Here is an 18,941-nt window from a genome sequence, read left to right as displayed (position 1 = left end):
GCCACAGCCGGCATAGAACGCTTTAAAGAAGTGTTTATTTGACGTTCTAAAACGTTCTAAGTTTTCCCCTCGTGTTAAAGTTCTGTTTTAGTTAAATGTTTTATTTACTGACATGTCATAAAGTAAGAAAGAAATTATTTGGAACTTTGCTGAACATGGGACTTTTCACAATCATGATTTCCAATAATTTTGAATCTAATAAATAGTATGTAATAAAGACAGCCAATGTTTCACATTCATATTGAAAAAAATAGGAGTTTAGGATCAGTTCCCTAAAGCCATTCAAATAGCAAGCTGTTCAGATCCTAAGTCATCAGATAAAAGCACTGGGAAATCTTCAAAGGCTTTATTATTTTTCTCTTTAAAACATTTTTTTCATTACAAAACAGACACTCAGTTATGTAGGAACTTACTCAAAGGAATAATCAAAATGTTTAGACATAGAAAGACTTTTGCAATAATTTGTCTTGAAAAACAATCTACCAATATTTTGAAGATGGTTCAACCTATTACTATTTGTAAATCCACACAACTGAAAGATAAATTAGCACACATAGTATGGTATCTTCACAATCAAATAAAGACATAGCTGGTTTGGAACCACCACTTCCTAGTCATGTGACCTTTAGAACCTCAAGAGAGGAAAGAATAAGTATTACCCACAGGGACATAAAGAAAATTGAAAACTGACCATCAGTAACTTAGTAAGATATTTGATAGATCTTCAGTGATGTTCCTCACATTCTTGTAACCAACTGAGGCAGGTTTTCTGTTAGAGTTTAGTTTTAAAAGTGTTCTACACTAGATGAAAATGCATAGGCAATTAATGCTGACTCTCTCTTTTAAAAATGGATTCAGCAGGTTACATCTACATACTCTCTCACGCGTGCGCTTTCACAAACACACACACACATAATAAAAAATAGAAGTTATGAATTTGAGAGGAAGCAGTGGGTATGGGGTGTGGGAGGGCTTGGAGGGAGGAGAGAGATGGGAGAAATGATGGAATTATATTTTAATAAAGTGAAGTAAGATAAAATAAAATGACAAATTTCTCTTCAGTCACTTCCAGTCACTATCATTGTTCCTCACTATCTGTAGTTTATAGTGTTCCACCTAATTGTCTTATTTGTCTCTGAGTTTATTTCAGAAGGAAAGCAAGATTCTCACATCAGCCATTGTTCCCTACAGAATGTGGTTCTATTGCTTGCTTGGTATGCGTTCTGCCTAGGTTCAGCCCTGATATACAGGTGAAGCATGCCGAATATCACTTCACATGACGCAGGAGATTAAACTTCATCTCTTGCTCTCTCACCCGTTGAAAATTAGCTTCCACAAATCTGACTTTCATAGACTTTTTTTTTGGTCTTTGGAAAGAAGTCCAAATTTTCGGGGGGGGGTGAATTTCTCCAGATTTGTGGGCAACTCATCAGAGACCCTGAAATATCAGCTGCTCTCAGATGTCCCCTTCAAGGTACCATATGGAAGTTATGTAAGTTGAAACCACTAAACCAGTTCAATGAAACCCAAACTGCTGAGCTCTGGGCTGCTTTAAAAGAGGCCTCTGTTTCTGAGCCAGCAGGAACTTGGGAAATTTTCCATTTGCTTAAATAACTGTCATGTAAGCTGCTTGACCAGTTTTGCCCAGAGATTCACAGAGATTGATGGAGGTAGGAAGCAAATCCAATCACTGCCTTCTACACTCCACTTTATTGTATTTCATAACTGATCAAAAATTCACAGGACTTTTTTCCCCTTCTTTTGAGGGCTCGAAGAAACCCAGCGTATTCATCTGTTTGTTCCTGAAGCACCAATAGGCACTGGAGCAACACAGTAGGCACACTGATTGAACAGTCCCTTTTTTCCCTTTCATAAGATCTCCTTAAAGTTGGATTCAGATCCTTAAACACCAAGTGGCATCAGACTTTTTACACTTCCACATAGGAATTTCACCCAAAGAAAAGAGTCAGCATAGAAGATGCTGCACAGAACTAAGTTAGTACTCAAGGTCAGCTGGATTTACTTTACCGGCTCTGGGCCCATCCTACTTTGCATATTTGAAAAATTAGAAAGGGATTAGTAACCAATGACTTTTAATAATTAAAAAACACTTATCAATATATCAGATACTTTCTAACATCAGCGAAATGTCTTGCTAAACCCAGACTCACCCACCCCTGCAAGTTACTGCCCTCAGAGCCATGTCCTAGAAAGAGAAGATGTTTCATTGTCTAATTACACATTTTAACTTCTGTGACTAAGATGGGAAATATTTAACACAAGTATTGAGTATGTATTAGCCAAAATACTTGAACCACCTAAGTCAGATACTTTATGTAATTAGGCAGTTTCTTTCTGTTTGTTGGCTTTTTTTTCTGTTTTTGTTTTTGTTTGTTTGTTTGTTTGTTTGTTTTAGACAGGGGCACACTATGTAGCAATGGCCTGCCTGGAATTCACTATGTAGCTGAGGCTAGCCTGGAACTCATAGAGAATTGCCTGCTTCAGTCTCCCAAGTGCTGAGATTGAAGGTGTGTGCCACCATGCCCAGCATTAAGAAGACATTTAGATGAAACTGTTGCAAGTAGAGGCCATGGAGTAATTAGTTTTTAATCACTTCTGGTGATTATTTCCCCCCAAAATCTTCACTCTAATACTTAAGATACTAAAGTTACTTGCATGCTTGTTATAACAATAAAGAACTAAAACTTGTACCTCTATCCTAAGGCATCTCTGCATGCCTGTACATGTGCACGTGTGCATGTCTTCACTCGTATATCTTTGTGGAGGCTAGAGTTTAACCTTGGGTGTCTTCTTCAATCAATCGGCTCCTTATCTTTTAAGGCAGGGTCTCTCATTGAGCCTGGAGCATCGTGTTTTTCTCCTAGGCTGACTGCCAGCAAGGCCCAGCGATCTCCCATTATCCACTTCCCCTAGCCAACGCTAGAGTAACATGAGTGTATATCCATTCCCAGAATTTTACATGGCTAGATACTTGAATGTAGGTCCTCATGATTCAATGACAAGCGTTTTGCCAACTGAATCATTTCCTCATTGCCTAAGTTTAAATAACAACACTTTAGGACCAAGTAGCATGTTTTCTTTAGTCGTGTTTTATAAAAGGAGTCACAATACTATGCTTCAATTTATATATTTTTAACACTCATAGATTAAAACATTTGTTTGATTATCTAAACAAAGGAAATGATGAATCCTGGCTTACTTTGATATACTGGCTCATTAACTCATGCAGACTGTCAATAATTCATCCTGTGTTAATGAAGTAAATTCTCAAATGAGAGACTTGCTTACTGGATTTGAGAGACAAAATAACAAATTAAGTACACTGCATGGTCAGGGCAGGGACATAACTGAAGAAAAAGACTTGTCAGATGAGACAGGCAGAGACTGCATGAGAACACTGGGCTGCAGGGTGAAGCATCAGCGACTACCACAGTATCGTGCTACATAGTGGTTCCCAGAAGCAGGAGGTAAGCACGAATTTATCTTTAGGCTACTGTGGTCACCAAGTCCAGGCAAGAAGTTTTTAGCTAACACTACTGATTCCTCCTGTTTACAAACCTCTAACATGGGATACGCTTGGCCTCTATCTACTTCCAGTCTCACCAATTCCAGAAAAGAATAGTTGAAATTATTGAAAGAAGAGAGGAAGATTAATGCAAGAAGGGGTAAACGGTATTTTCAGGTGAGGAGGGGGGTGAATTTTCCTGTGCTCTTCTTTTGTTGCCCTTCTTGTTCCTCCACTTTCCCAACACTTTGGGTTCAGATCTAACTTCCCAATGGACCCTATAGAATATCACTTGGAGTTCTCCCTATAGATGGATCCACTGAAAAATTCCTTTTCTTCGGCTCTCCATGGTAAAAATGGTTATTTCCCAAGGAAAGGTGCTTCCTTAAAACTGAATCTAAAAGTGTTTCAAACACTGGGAGAGTATGCTTTTGTGGTATATTAGAGATGCACGTGCTTTTGTTCTCAGCTTCTTGTTAGGTCTCTTACCCACTCTTTATTTCCCAGCACTCTATGCCTCAGCACTTCTTCTTATTAAAAAGAAACCCAAAGCGAGCAACTTTCGTCCTGATGCCTGGCTTATAAAAGAGAAGTGTCAGCTGTCACTTTAACTTCTTGATGCAACAATGGATTGTAACAGCCAGCCTACTCCCCCTCCAAGCCCTTCTCTTTGGGAGTGGGAAGGAAGAAGAGACATCCATTTGTGCCTCCAGTCTCCTGCATCCTGTGAGCTGAAGAAGGGGAGAAAATTAAGTATAACTGAGAGAGACCCTGATGTTCCTCTGGGGAAAAAAATACTGTGTTAAGATTCCTCATTCAATAACAGTCAGAAGAATCTACATAAGACTGTTAAATTGATTGTTGTTTTATATTAAACAACTTTATAATACTCATTTTTATTGTTATAATATTTTATAAATTTTAAAGAATATGACAAGAAAAGATATTGTAGGTATTGCAGGGGGATTTCTGGGAGGAGTTGGGGTACAAAAGGAAAACAAGAATGTAATTTAATTCTATTTACTTAAAATATGTTCTTAAATGTTAACAAATTCAGATAAATTGAAATCGTGTAACTTTCCTCATCATATTGCAATAAAACTTAAAAAAAAAATAACAGTCGGGGCTTGAGTACCCTGAGTGCCCTCTGCTAAAAGGTTTCTATATTAGCCACTGGGCCTAGCACAAACTGATATCAAAAGCAGTCTTCCTGTACAATAGTCAGCCGGATTGAAAAGGCAGACAGATGGACATACAGTCCCAGGAACCATCTGAGGCAAGATGGCACTAATGCTTTCCCTAACAGCAGGATCCACTCCACACTCTACTTTGAAAATACTAGCTTAGATGCTCAGGGAGGAAGGAGAGTTTACAATCCACCTCCCCCCTACACACCCCTCCATTCATAAAGGAGCAGAGTCAGAGATCAGGCATTTTTTATAAATGCCTGCCAGATTGCTCAGAAAACATTTAAGTTGGTTATAGAAAGCAATCTCCATTCATACCTGTTTAGCAACAGTATAACAAAGACATAAAATTCACAAAACAGTCACTTTGAGTTGTATACAAATTGCTTAATGCTTAACAGATGTGATTCCAATTCCTTTCATATACTTTTCTGGTTAGATTTTGTTAGCTTGACACAAGCTAGTGTTACCTGGGAGGAAGGAACCTAAAGAAAGAAAATGAATCCATCAGATTCTCCTATAGACAAGCCTGTGGGACGTTTTCTTGATTAAAGATTGAAGTGGGAGGGTGCAGCCCACCATGGGCAGTACCAGCAATGGGCAGATAGTATTGTAGAATCTAAAATAGCAAACTGAGCAAGCCATGGAGAAGATGCCAGTAAGCCGAAGTCCTCCACGGTCTGTCTCAATTCCTGCCTCCTCATTTCTGCTGTGAGTTCCTGCTCTGTCTTCTCTTCATGATGAACTATGCTGTGCGACAGGAAATGAAGCCTCTCCTCCTCAAGCTGTTTTTGGTCAATATTTTAGCACATCAATAGAAAGCAAACTAGAAGAAAAGAAAATTAATTTTAAATTTTCAGATGCAGAAATGAAGGCTTGGTGACACTGACGTATGACACTCCCTGGTCATAGCTAAGTGAATCAATCACGATTTAAACAGATCTTTTCTATGTGTAGTTAAGAAGATCAATAAAGAATAGAGATAGATAAATGATAGATAGATGATAGATAGATAGATAGATTGATAGATGATAGATAGATAGATAGATTGATAGATAGATAGATAGATAGATAGATAGGTAAATAGATAGATAGATAGATAACCAGCATCCCTGCACTGGGGAAATTCTGAAACTAAGAATGAAATAACAGCAAATGATTTGGTATGCCTCACACTGAAAACTAAACCTATCATTCAGTCTATATGTCTAGATCTTGTAAAGCTACCAATCTTTTTGCTTTAGACAGGCAACTGATTTCAACAAAATATCTACTGGCTATTTTACAAATTATAAAATCTTTACCTAAAAACATATGAAGAAGCTAAGCACCATGAATGATAGCATGTAGAAAAAACATTTTAAATTCAAGTATCTATTAATGTACTGACTAGTTTATAGCAATATTCACACTCTTCTGCCACTGTTTCCCAAAGTCTGAGGTAGGTGCTCTCTGGAAAATAAACAACTCTCACAGCCCGTGAAGAGTCAACAGTCTTAGCCAGCAAATGAGGACATACATAAATAATTAATGGTTTTATAAAGTGTGCATTAACAGCAGTAGGAAGAGAATTCTCTGGGACTCTGGAGGAATATCAATAACTCTTATGAGAATAGAGCAAGATATTACTTTTGGGATACAAATGGAACTCAACTAAATGAATACTAGAAGAAAAAAGGAGTAAAAAGATGTGGCAAACCAGAAGCCACATGCAAGTCATGTGTGTGTGTGTGTGTGTGTGCGTGTGTGTGTGTGTGTATCAAACTACCTTGATCTGTGGCCTTCTCATGCCATGGCTGGTTATGTACAACAGTCTCCCATGTGATCTTGAACTTAGCTTTTTCCCACTGCAGTCCTTCACCAGTCCACAGCCCCCACCCTCAACACCTTCCCCACTCACTCTCTGCTCAGGATGCTCTCTACAGAACAGCCTGACTATCTCTGTGTCTTTCCTTAAATGCACCAAAACTGTGCAGCACCCAAATCCTACAACTTCATTTCTTCTTTTTACCATCTCAGGTGTCATCTAAGGCTTGTCTTCTCCTCTCTATTTCAAGTGCTTGCTGGGTGTCAAGCACTTCTCCTTAAACTTGCCAGTGGCTGCCAGTCTTTAGTACACACGAAAGAGAATTATGTCTCCTCACTCATGCTTTGAATTTTATGTAACTATCATAACATTTCATCTTGGATGCCACCTCTGATTCCTCCTTCCAGCAATATAGATTGTAGCTTCATTTTTTTTAACCTGTAAAATATGCATTGTATAGTTTATTATTAAATTATTCTGTGAATAGTTAATTGATGCCTGTTTAGAAACGCACTTCTCTGGTTTTATTTACTTACCACTGTAGCTCTCAGTGTATTGATAGGGACAACATAGAATAAAGGTAATATCTGATATGTGAATGGCTCATGATTGGGTGAATAAGTACATTCTACCTACTGCACACATCTTGCTGTGGTCATACCGAGGTATGACAATTATATTCCGCCCCAATTCCCCTTTCTAATCTCATTTTAGAATAATAGGAGACATCTCATTTATTTCCTATTTAAATTTAATGTTTTCAAAATATCGAGAATCTTTGAATTTGTTTTCTTCTTTCTGATTTATCACACTATTTAGATGAAATAAAGATAGCCAGAAGATGCTTGATATTCTTCCTTTTCAGTAATGTTTTTGTTTTTTGTTTTCTTTTTCCATCATCTTTTACCCAATAATGAAAGCCAATTTTAACTGGAACTCAAATGTTAGAAAAAGGACCCAAGTCCACTGGAAAATTACTCCCCACCAGGCAGAAGACTCGTGCAAGGCAGAGGAGATAACAGCATAAAAGTAGAATTGCTTACTAATACCCCCTCTGCCCACTACACCAGGGTACAGGGTGAGTGCTTTCTCAGACAGAGAAGAAAGCTGGTCCAGTCTAGGTCTTCCAGGTGTATACTTGATCTGTTCTGCACAGAGCCTCCTGAGCAGGGGGTGAGTGGCAGAGATGATGAGGGTGGTGGCCGTGAGCTGGTGAAGGACTCTGGTGGGAAAAGGCTAAAATCAAAATCACATGGAAGATTTAACAGAGATGAAAGTCTAGAACACAGAGATAGAAAAAGAAAAAAATACTGTCTCTTTCTAGGTTTAGCAACATGATGCAAGATTCTAGCCATGTTATGGGTTTGAGCAGAAAAACAGAGAGAAAAAGGACAAGGTTAGGAGTAAGTTCAGAGGGCTACAGGAGAGGTGCATCCAGGACTTTAGACTGAGTGTCTGGATGGATTTTTCCCTTTCCTGGTTCTTACAGTGTTTTATATGTTTCTATAGTTAAGTCAGCTCATGAAACTTTGGGGCACCCAGCAATATTCCATGATACTATGTATAAATACAATTTGTTGTTTAATAATAATGAAGTAATCTTAGATTCTTCATCTGCTGAAATGCTCTAAATTAGAATTGGAAGGGTAGAACTGGGTTACCTTTGCCTTTCTAAACCAGCACACACACACATGCCTACACATATAGACACTCTTGTACACACACACAAACACAGAACAGCAGCAAAAGAAAACCCTTTTACATCTCCTTTGAAATATGAATTTATACTTTATATGAATTTACAGCTTTCTTGTTATGAGAAAATAAGGTTAAATAACTTTATTTAAATAACTGCAACTAATATTTTAAGAACTTAATTCAGAATTCACAACCTATGTAAGTATGGCTTTAAAGTATGTAAAGACAGAAAGCTGTTTCACACACACAAAAGGGAAAAGTCAACATCCAAAGACAGAGACCGGAGGAAAAGTTAGGAAGCAGAAGGCAGGTGACAAAGGAGATTCTTAACCTGGCTGAGAAACTCATAGGAAGATCAAGAACCTAGAGTAGGGCTGGAACCTGTGTCACTAGGTTAATCAAGCTGCCATTCATCTGAATATGTGACTCAGAATCATTCCCCATTATTTTTATCGCTTTGAAATGCTAATTAACCAAAAGTGAAACAGTAAAAACTAATCCCAGAAGTACAAGATGAACGATTTGAATGGAAACCTTAAAACAAAATGATAGAGTGGGGAAGGGAAGCTAGAGGGGAGGAGGGGAAGAGAGGGAGAGACAGAGAGAGAGAAGAACCTCTTCTATGTTTCCCTGAGGTCTCTTGGCTACTTTCTGGCACATCTGCCCTTTCTCTGGCTTCCTGATTTAGTCTTGCTTTCAGCTGGCTGCTAACACATTCAAGCTAAGTCCCAAATAGAACTAAAGTGTATTTTCAAGTATACCACTTCCCATACTTCTTATTTTCTTCTTTCTTCTTCTTCTTCCTTTTTTAAAGAAGAGGGCTTTTAATACATTCAATAAAATTGAAGCATCTTACATAACTGGCTAGAAAGTGAGTGCAGCAAAGCCATCACTCTCTCTGAGTTTAGAGAAGTGCTCAAGGAAGAGAGTATCACTGTAGCAAGTTAAAAACAGAACCTGGCTGGAAACGAGTACACAGGAAGCAAGACATCTTGACAGATGCAGGAAGAACAGCGTGTGCCCTCTACTCGCACTGTCTACCAGCCTCCCCTACAGTTTCTATCTGGCATGTTTACCAAAAATTTGATCATTTAGTGTAGAGATAAAAGTGATTAAAAGACTCGTTGCTAGTGTCCACCTAGCACATTAGAGGCTGGCACACTTCATTTGCTTTTTACATCCTGAATCAGGCATAGCATTTAACAACAAATAAAAGCAAAGGAAGCAGAATTAAAAAAAAAAAAAAAGTAGAAAGACTGAAAATGGCTTCCTAAACCTAAATGGATTAGGAATTAAGTACACAATGCCATGTCATTCACAGCTCTGCTTTTGAGACTCTGCCCTGAACAGAATAGGATTTTTTTATTTTTTTTGCAAAATGCAAAGATTAGGCTAATTTGCAAAATTACTTTAATTTTTTTTTTTTTTGAGCTGCTTGCCAAAGGCCACTGCACAGAATCCAAAGGATTCTCACCAGCGTAGCACCATATTGAATCCTTTATAATTTAATTCGGTAAAAATACTACTGTAAAAAAATCTTGTAAGTAGAACAAAACAGTGCTTCATGCCCTAAACTTGGAAATGTTCAGATTTTTGATCAACAACATTGCACATAATGCTCATGACATTGAGTCTGTCATCACATAGCCAGTACTGTGTCACTATGGTTAGTGAGAGCACAGCTCAAGAGATTGTTAAATTATTAATCTCAGTAACAGTAAAGCCAAGCACTGTTCATGGATTACCTCAGTCCTCAGATCAGGTTTCTGAGGTAGGCACTACTCAACCCAACTGCTGTTTACTGAGTGGAGACAACATCAGGGAGATGAACTATTGCCCAGAGGTGACAGAACCAATGACAGGGAAGGCACAGTTGATAAGCAAATCAGGTCCCTCAGTCAACAGCCCATTTTGTACTCATTTTCCCACCTACATCTGGAATCTATTGTGGGAACCAAAAATTTATTCTTACAGATTTATTTATTTTTGTTTTTTGTGTATGGATGTTTTACTGGCATGTATGTCTGTGAGCATGTATGTGTAGGGCCCTTGGAGGCTAGAAGAAGGTGTTAGGTCTTCTGGGGTTACAGACAGTTGTAAGCAACCAGGCGGGTGCTGTGAACAGTATTGGGGTCCTCTGCAGGTGCAGCAAGTTCTCTTCACTGCTGTACCATCTCTCCAACCATGAGCCACAGGATTTTAAGGAGTTACATCAAGGGTTATTAAAGTCTGAGTGTTGGAGAAACATTCTTTCTTATATGCAAATCAGGTAACCTGCTTGTATATATTTTAAAGTTTGAGTCTAGGTTATAATTTGAGAAAATTTCCCTGTTGCTAGAAGGGAAGAAACAAAAAGGAACCTTTGAGTTCATCTAGGTTCTCCAAACTTGATGAATTTTTTCCATGATAGATTTGAATTATTGAAGAGCTTTGAGAAGCAGAACCATATGGGGTTCATCAAGAGCTAAAGAGCAAGGCAAGAAAAACACAATTCTACCTCTGCATTAATAGAAAATGAACCTTACAGGCAGCTGATCAATAATTAAAAATGAAAACAAGTGTCCTCTAATTTACTTGCAAGCTGTAGCCCAACTCTATAATATTAGAAGGAAAAAATGCAGCACAAATACACTCATAAAAATAAATACATGGGTCATTTAAATATTTCATTTTTCTTCTAATTTATTGTCTCAAATTTTTTAATTTGTAAAAATGTGGATTTGTTCTTGTGGTGGGTATACACACCAAATGTTGACCAATAGGAATTACCCACCCTCCCAGCAATACTCGTTACGAACCCAGCCTTTATTCTTCCTTAATCACAGTGCCCTTCCCTCAGACCCTCTCCATAATCTGGCTCTAAAATATAAAATAATGTAAAATACTAAGTAAATATAAGCAAATAATAAAAAAAGTGTTTTTAAAGGAATATTAATTCCTTTCCACTAGTCCAGGAATAAAGAATTCTATAATTTAACCCACAACTTCCCAATTCCTTGCCAGTCTTTTTACATACCTCCCAATGCGTTATATAGCATCAAAATTCCAAATGAACACCAATTATGTGATAATGCTTGGCTCCATCACCCAGTGTCTCAAAATCTTTTAAAATTAGGCTTAGTATTTTATGATAAGCAACAAAACAAAACCACTTGGTGGCATTTTGGCTTGTTGAGCTGATATTTATCATCATTCTCCATAGAGGAGGAACTTGAAAGAGGGTATTTTAGATTTAAGGTAATATGAAGACAAAATTATCCTAAATTAAAAAGTAGTTCATGATTCCATGGCTAAACGAAGAGAATTTATTTCACTGTGCTGTAGCGAACCCAATTAAGACAGACTCTTATCGCTGCAGTAATATATGGTTCATACTTCACATTATAAAGCAAAGGCAGCATTCATGAATATTCTATCTAAATCAATATTGGGCTTTGCTGTAATAGAAAGAAAAAGCAATGAACTTTACCTCTTTAAGCTAAAATACTTTTAAAAAACAATGCATAATCAGAAAAATGTTCATCACAAATTTTATAATATAAATCATACTTATCTCAAAATGCTGCCAACTCAAACCCGGTGGCATCAAATTGCATTCTAGCAATTCAGGGCTGGCTCACTACCAGATCACATTTTTTTTTTTTTAAATTTAGGGGGTTGTCATACTAAATGGAAAATGCATTCAGACTAACAGGTACAGTAAGGGCCAAGAACTTGACTGCATTTTCCCAGTGCTCAGTAACACTGAGCACATGGTAATAGGATTATTCAAAGCTAATTTGATTTGCAGCTGTGAAAAGGAAAAGGTAGATTTCATCTGCCATGTATTGTACAGTAATGCCAAGAGCTTCACAAGGTCTAACACACACCCTTCGCACAGCAGCCATTTGCCAAACCGATTTGGTTGGTTTGTGCGTTGAAATGAATAAAGTGGAATTCTGGTAAGTGGATGTGTACATATTTGTTTTGCTTTGGAACCAATGTTTATTGTAGGGGTTACACAATATGGAAAGGAGTTCCTGTCAGAAAGACTAACATCTAAAACTTAATCAGCACGTATTAACAGCAAATGTGTAGTGCTAGGATGGTCACTGAGATCCAAAGTACTTTTTATTTATTGTCTGGTAATACTCATCCTTTGTGTTATCAGCAACAGCACTTTACAGACCAGTAAACAAGAGAAATTGAATACTTTTTCCCTGTTGTCACGGGATGTATGCCCATGTCATCTGACACCAAGTTTGAGAGCTCAATTTTGACTCTGTATGTAGGCTGTAGACTCAGCTAACTAGGACTGCAAGACAAAACAGAGGACTCAAGACATGATGTAGGAACTCAACAACAGCTTGCTAACAGTAATCAAGTCCTAACTGTACTCTGAATGTGGCTATTATTTACCCACAATCCAAAGCCAGGTTACGTAGAAGCAGAGAGTGTATTTGTAAGTCTGACCTTGGTCCATCATACTGTAATATGATATTTGTCCCTTAAGGAAACACTGATATTGGTATTTCAAGGTCATCTTCTAGTTCATAAAAGTGATGAACTGGACCTGTGTTTATGTATATGTTTATAAAAGCAATAGTAACCGAATTCTACATGTTAAAATTCTTTATAACAGTTGTTAAGCCTAAGAAGGACAGTGAAAGGCAAGCATTTCACTGGTCATTAGGACTAAAAGGCACACTCTTACCAGATTATATTCTGAGTCATGAACATCTGATAAGATTCCTCAGACAAAATTAAAGATGAGCTAATGAACTTATCCTAATTTTGAGTCTTACATTATACAACTCAGAGCTTGGAAGTGCTTGTAGAAGCATAAACCTCTCGAACTGTCAGAAGACCCAAGAGTGTATTGTGCCTGAGAAGACAGTATAATTTGTCTGAAGGATTAATAATAATAATAATAATAATAATAATAATAATAATAATAATAAAAGTAATAAATGTATAATAGCCTGGGAAATGAATAGTTGAGTCAAAAGCTAAAGTTGGAGGAATTTAAAGGACAGTGACATAATAAACAGAGTGAGGAAATCCATACACAGCAGCAGGGTAAGAAGCGACAAGTCCTTCAAAGCAGTGCAGTTTACAGTATGGTACTGACTGGCCTAGCAGACAGGGAGGGAGAAAGAGAAAGAAACCTTATTTTTTGAGTTGCTTAAAATTTTACTTCTCTATAACTGTGTTCTTTAGAAACTGTTTTCAATACAGCTGCAGTAAGGGGTATTATTACCGACTGATTTGGCATCTAAAAAGACCAAAATTATGTGACACTATTTTAAACATGGTCCCGTCTACCACTATGGTGGGCTTCTTTCGCACAGTACTTCTGTTTGGAAAGGACACAGTCTCTGCTGAAATTACTTGTTTTTCAAACATTGCTCACATCATTCCCTTCCTAAAAGTGCTCAAAACTTCTCAATATTGTCTACAGCCCATTTCTTCTTTCAGTTTGGTAAGTTCTAATATGTTCTTGAGCCAAATCTTAAATTCTACCGTATTGCAATAACGTGACTCTAGTGAGGAAAAACAAAGTCACAGAAGATAATTAAAATGCTGGGTCTCAAGAGAGGCTATAGGTTTAAATGGCTAACAAAAGTGGAAATTCACTTTTTATGTAACCTTCAAAATATGTATTCAAGACAAAGATATTAGCATAAGTTATTACAATATATACATAAAATATGTTAAAATAGATATAGTTTATATATAATAATTTCAGTAATTCACTTTTATACTTTGAAAATATGTAAGGAATGGATATGCCTCAGGTTTTTTCTAATAATAAAGTATCACTAACAAAACTTACATTGATATTGAGATCAGTAAGATACAGATATGCTCCATTTCACATTTTGTATATATTAAGGGTTTACCTATTAATAGTTGCTGTAGAATGCTTCTTCCACACATGGCATAAGAGCTGCCATTTTGACACCAGAGCAGCTGTGACTACATTCATGAGAACCTCTCAAAACTGGCCCACTAACAACCTCTCATAGAAAAAGGGATGGGCTCATGAAGCGAGGCAGTACATGAGGAGCTCAAGAAATGAACAAAGAACTCTAAGGATATATAAGTGGTTACAGTTGATGGCTAGGAAACTCTTCTTTGGTGGTAGAGTGGATTATGAGTCCCCATACCAACGCTCTTGTGGTGGGATGATTTCTTTGGTCTATCATTAGTACCTCCTCTAACATGAATACACATCTCCCTAGGAAAAGCCATTCAACAATGATGGGCACGAGAATCATGATTTCTTTATCTATCTAGGATCTACACATATGAAAATGTGTGCTAAGAACACATCTTCTCACAGACAGCAAGTACATTTTTACTGTGTGCCCTAGAAAGTTCCTTATGCACATATTATATACCTGATAAATTTTGTTGACTAAACTGGTGAGTTTACCTAGTTGAGATAGGTTCCCTAGAAAGAAACTGGAACTATGGAGTCAGAGTTGCAGAGGCAGATTCTAGCTTAATATAAGACCTTCCCCCATCTTAAAAATTAGTCAGCAGTGAAATAGTTTCCTTCAGGACAGTGAGCCTTCTGTCTTGAAAATGCTCACAAGGAGACTGATGACCAAGTGGCAGGTTGTGATGCAGCTTGGTGGCTGCCTGATTAGATGAAGTGTAAATAAGATTTCCTCTGAAGTATATCCGACTCCAAGATATGGCTATGGTAGATGTGTACTTGTAGAGACATCCTGCAAATGCTTCAGCAAAAGACATAATTAAACATTATTGAAAATAATGCTCATTTGTACTTGTAACTGTGGTCGTTCTTCTGTTGCTGCAGATTCTTTGTCAGCACAAGTAACTTTACACCTACTTTGTGTTAAGGAGAGGTACTTCGAGAGTCTTTCATTCCATATTCAACAATCAAGTTAGGCAAGAGCAAGATCAGTAGTATGTAGGCAGCCCAAGAGACATAAATAAATTCACCCTCAAGAAATCCCTATAGTTAACTATCAAAATACATATAACTGGTGTCTTCCCAGACAGAACACTTCTCCTCTTATTTTGTGAAATTTTTCCCACTGAGTTTAAGTCTTCAGTTAAGTATAGATGAAATGTATTCTTTAAGTTTAAGAAAAAAAACAGAGTACATCAGATATGATCAGACAGCAGAACTTCACACAGTGCCCAACCAACCCCATCCAATACTGATGCGCTGTTGCTAAGACTTCATTTCCTAAGCATCATTATTAAGTTTGTACTATGCCTCATTACTCCTATTACTACATAACTAGCAATTAATGCTGGCTTGTGTTTGTATGTTTCCTCTCTCCATTAGGTGGATCACAGCCTATTTAAAAATAGAAGCTGTGGCTTACAATTGTCTTCCTCTCAAGTCAATGAAACGTTGATCTATTCTACACCTGGGACCTCCTCTTCTCCATCTCTGTCTGCTGCTTTTATCACTAGAGGGCCAACTACTGAGCACAATTTTTACTTCTGGAGCATCCAGTAACAACTTCCTCCCTACAACTTTTATGAATTGCTCTAATTGGAACTGAGTATATGCCAACTTATCCTTGGCAACAGTTCGCCTGTCTCAGCCAAAAATTGTTCCTTCCCTAGAAAGGGAGATATGGCCAGTATGAGTCTATGGGTCTTCATCAGGGCATGAAAGCCTTTGAAGGACTCAAAAGTATCACCCTTGATCCAGTATAAAGGCAAAAGAGTGAAACAGGATGAGAATGGTATCCTAGTACCACAATCAGGTGGGCGCAGACTGGAGTACAACTGTGTTAATGGTTCTCAGGATGATGGAGGTCACCATGAAGGCCTAGCCTGGGAGGACAAAGGTTCCAGAAGGACTTTAATAATAGCAAACTTAGACATCCTTGGGAGTTACAATGAACCACTATTTGGTCTGCCCATTTAGTACTAACTGTTTCCAAGTCTTCTTTCCAAGTGTTTGTTAAATGACACCATGCATTTGAAATCCTGTCTTCTTGACATCCACTATGATGCTTCCCAGGTACCTGCCTTACAATGAATCCTACTATTCTTGCAAGAGGCCAAGATTCGCTGTTGTCTAGTAACAAGATTTCTAAGTGAGATTTTAAAATATATGTATCTAGTATCCTCTGTACTTACTGAAAATATCCCAGAGAAATTATATCTTTGTGTATCAATGAGCATTTGCTTCTGTTGACCATTTTGCTTATCTTTAACAATCAAGCACAACATTTTTATGAGTAGCTATTTCATGAATTCCTGTATTTGCTGGCCTAATCTGAAAATCCACCCACTAGACTTGATGAACCCCTGGAAATGAAGGAGAAATATATACTAAGTCCTGAACTTCTCTGTGGGCAGGGACTATTTTCCTAGTACTTCCCTGGAAAACTGAATCTCAACAGGCTTTCATCTTTAGCACTGGGTAAAGGGCTAACCAAGAAATAATATAGTTCTGTAACCAATGTTTTCTCCATTGCAAAGGCATACTTATGAAATTCTGGCTTCTTAGACTGTGGAGAGAGCAGGATCTGTTGAAACTCATTTTCCATTAAAAAATTGACTATAGAAATGTGCGTGAGACATTTAAGTAAGCTTTGTGAATTTCAAATGTATTCTACAATACCAGATAATTCTCCTTTAACCTTCCTGCTTCACCCAAGTCCTGTCTCCCTCTGCCTGCCTGTTTTCTGTAGAAATCAAGCAAAGCCCAGGTTTCTTCCCCTCATATTTCTTTTCCCTTTGGAATATCATCTCTCCAAGCATTTATCTCCTAAGTCAAGTCTTAGAGTGTTGAAAGTAAGATGTGTTTTCCTGAACCTTAGCTGTTTAATGAGGACACGAACAGACATAAAGCCCATCTGGCACAATTCTTTGTCAGAAACATGGGAAGAGTAGTGAGTCTACAACAGTATCAACTATCCCATTTCTCTGCATGATGTACTGTAATTCCTATCTTTCCAATCTCTCAGAACACTTTATGCTCCTTTCTTTCATTCCTTGCATCATTCCATCCACTAATTGTGTTATGCTTGGTATCATTGTTCACAATTATAATAACTAGATGATTACCTACGTAGTTTATACCTCTGACTTAAGTGCTATTTTCTGTACTGAAGGAGCCACACTGAGGAGAAAGATATGGCTATCTAAGCCTGACAACAGAATGGTTGGGTTGAATGTAATACAGGTAGCAAGTAGCAAATGCATGCATTTGTGGAAGAGAAGTACCTGGGACACAGTATGTGCTCGGTATGTAGATCAGTGCTTCTCAACCTTCTTAGTACTGTGACCCTTTAATAGAGTTCCTCATGTTGTGGTAATAACCATAAGATTATTTCTTTGCTACTTCATAACTGTAATTTTGATTCAGTTATGAATCATAATGTAAATATCTGTTTTCTGATGGTTTTAGGTGACCACTGTAAAAAGGCTGTTCAATCCTCATAGAGGATGTGACCCACAGGTTGAGAACCACTGGTGTAGGTCATTAACAGCTGACACAAAAGAATATGTTCTTGCTTCCCTGCCTTTTAAACTTTCTGAAATCTCCTGTCTGAATGAAGTAGTATTTTTGTCCCCATATAAATTAATTAATGGCTAATTGTTACTGTGGCTTCACTATGACTCAGGTTCTATTTCCAGGAGCTTGCCTTCCTTAATCATCACTAGTTCACAAGGAAGCTGCAAAGAGTCCTGAATTTCATAGGTAAGTATTCTCAGGCACAAAGAGGTTAAGTAACATACCTGTAGTCACACAGTCAATAACTAGAGGTGTTTAGACAACTGCCCTTCCATAAACACCATGAGCTCATTAACGAAAACATTTATTTCTTATTATTTTGATTTCTCTACTCGGAGAGTAAAGCACGGGATATAGAAAGGACTTGGGAATTAGGAATAAATAAATGAAAATATCAACATTAATTAATAATGTGGGTAAATCTTGAATACAAAGGCCAGTTATTTTTTAATTTATTTTTTATTAGATACTTTCTTTATTTACATGTCATACGATATCTCCTTTCCCAGTTTCCCCTCCGAAAAAAAATAAACAAACAATAAAAAAGAAACAAAAACAAAAACAAAAAAACCCTGTTCCCTCCCTCCTCCCCCTGCTCTCCAACCCACCCTCTCCTGCTTCCTGGCCCTGGCATTCCCCTACACTGGGGCATAGAACCTTCACAGGGCCAAGGGCCTCTCCTCCCATTGATGACCAACTAGGCCATTCTCTGCTACATATGCTGCTGGAGCCATTAGTCTCACCATGTGTACTCTTTGGTTAGTGGTTGAGTCCCTGGGAATTCTGAGGGTACTAGTTAGTTCATATTGCTGTTCGTCCTAAGGGGCTGCAAACTCTTCAGCTCCTTAGGACCTTTCTCTAGCTCCTTCATTGGGGATCCTGTACTCAGTCAAATGGATGGCTGTGAGCATCTACTTTTGTAGTAGTCGGGTAATGTCAGAGCCTCTCAGGAGACAGCTATATCAGGCTCATGTAAGCCAGCACTTGCTGGCATACACAATAGTGTCTGGATTTGATGATTGAATATGAGAAAGATTCCCAGGTGGAATAGTCTTTGGATTGTCCTTCCTTCAGTCTCTGCTCCATAGTTTGTCTCTGTAACTCCTTCCATGGGTATTTTGTTCCCCCTTTTAAGAAGGAACAAAGTATCCACACTTTGGTCTTCCTTCTTCTTGAGTTTCCTGTGGTTTGTGGATTGTATTTTGGGTATTCCGATCTTCTGGG

The 18,941-nt window shown here is 37.8% G+C and overlaps 1 protein-coding gene across 3 annotated transcripts in view; it reads right to left on the bottom strand.

The window, feature by feature from the left end:
- Nucleotides 1-18,941, bottom strand: part of Pde4b (phosphodiesterase 4B) — a 539,717-nt gene that overhangs the window by 319,236 nt on the left and 201,540 nt on the right. The window lies entirely within an intron of this gene.

This window comes from Mastomys coucha, unplaced genomic scaffold (assembly GCF_008632895.1).
Source record: "Mastomys coucha isolate ucsf_1 unplaced genomic scaffold, UCSF_Mcou_1 pScaffold18, whole genome shotgun sequence".
NCBI lineage: Eukaryota > Metazoa > Chordata > Mammalia > Rodentia > Muridae > Mastomys > Mastomys coucha.
Note: the sequence above shows the minus strand (reverse complement) of the source record. Positions and strands in the feature narration are given on the sequence as shown.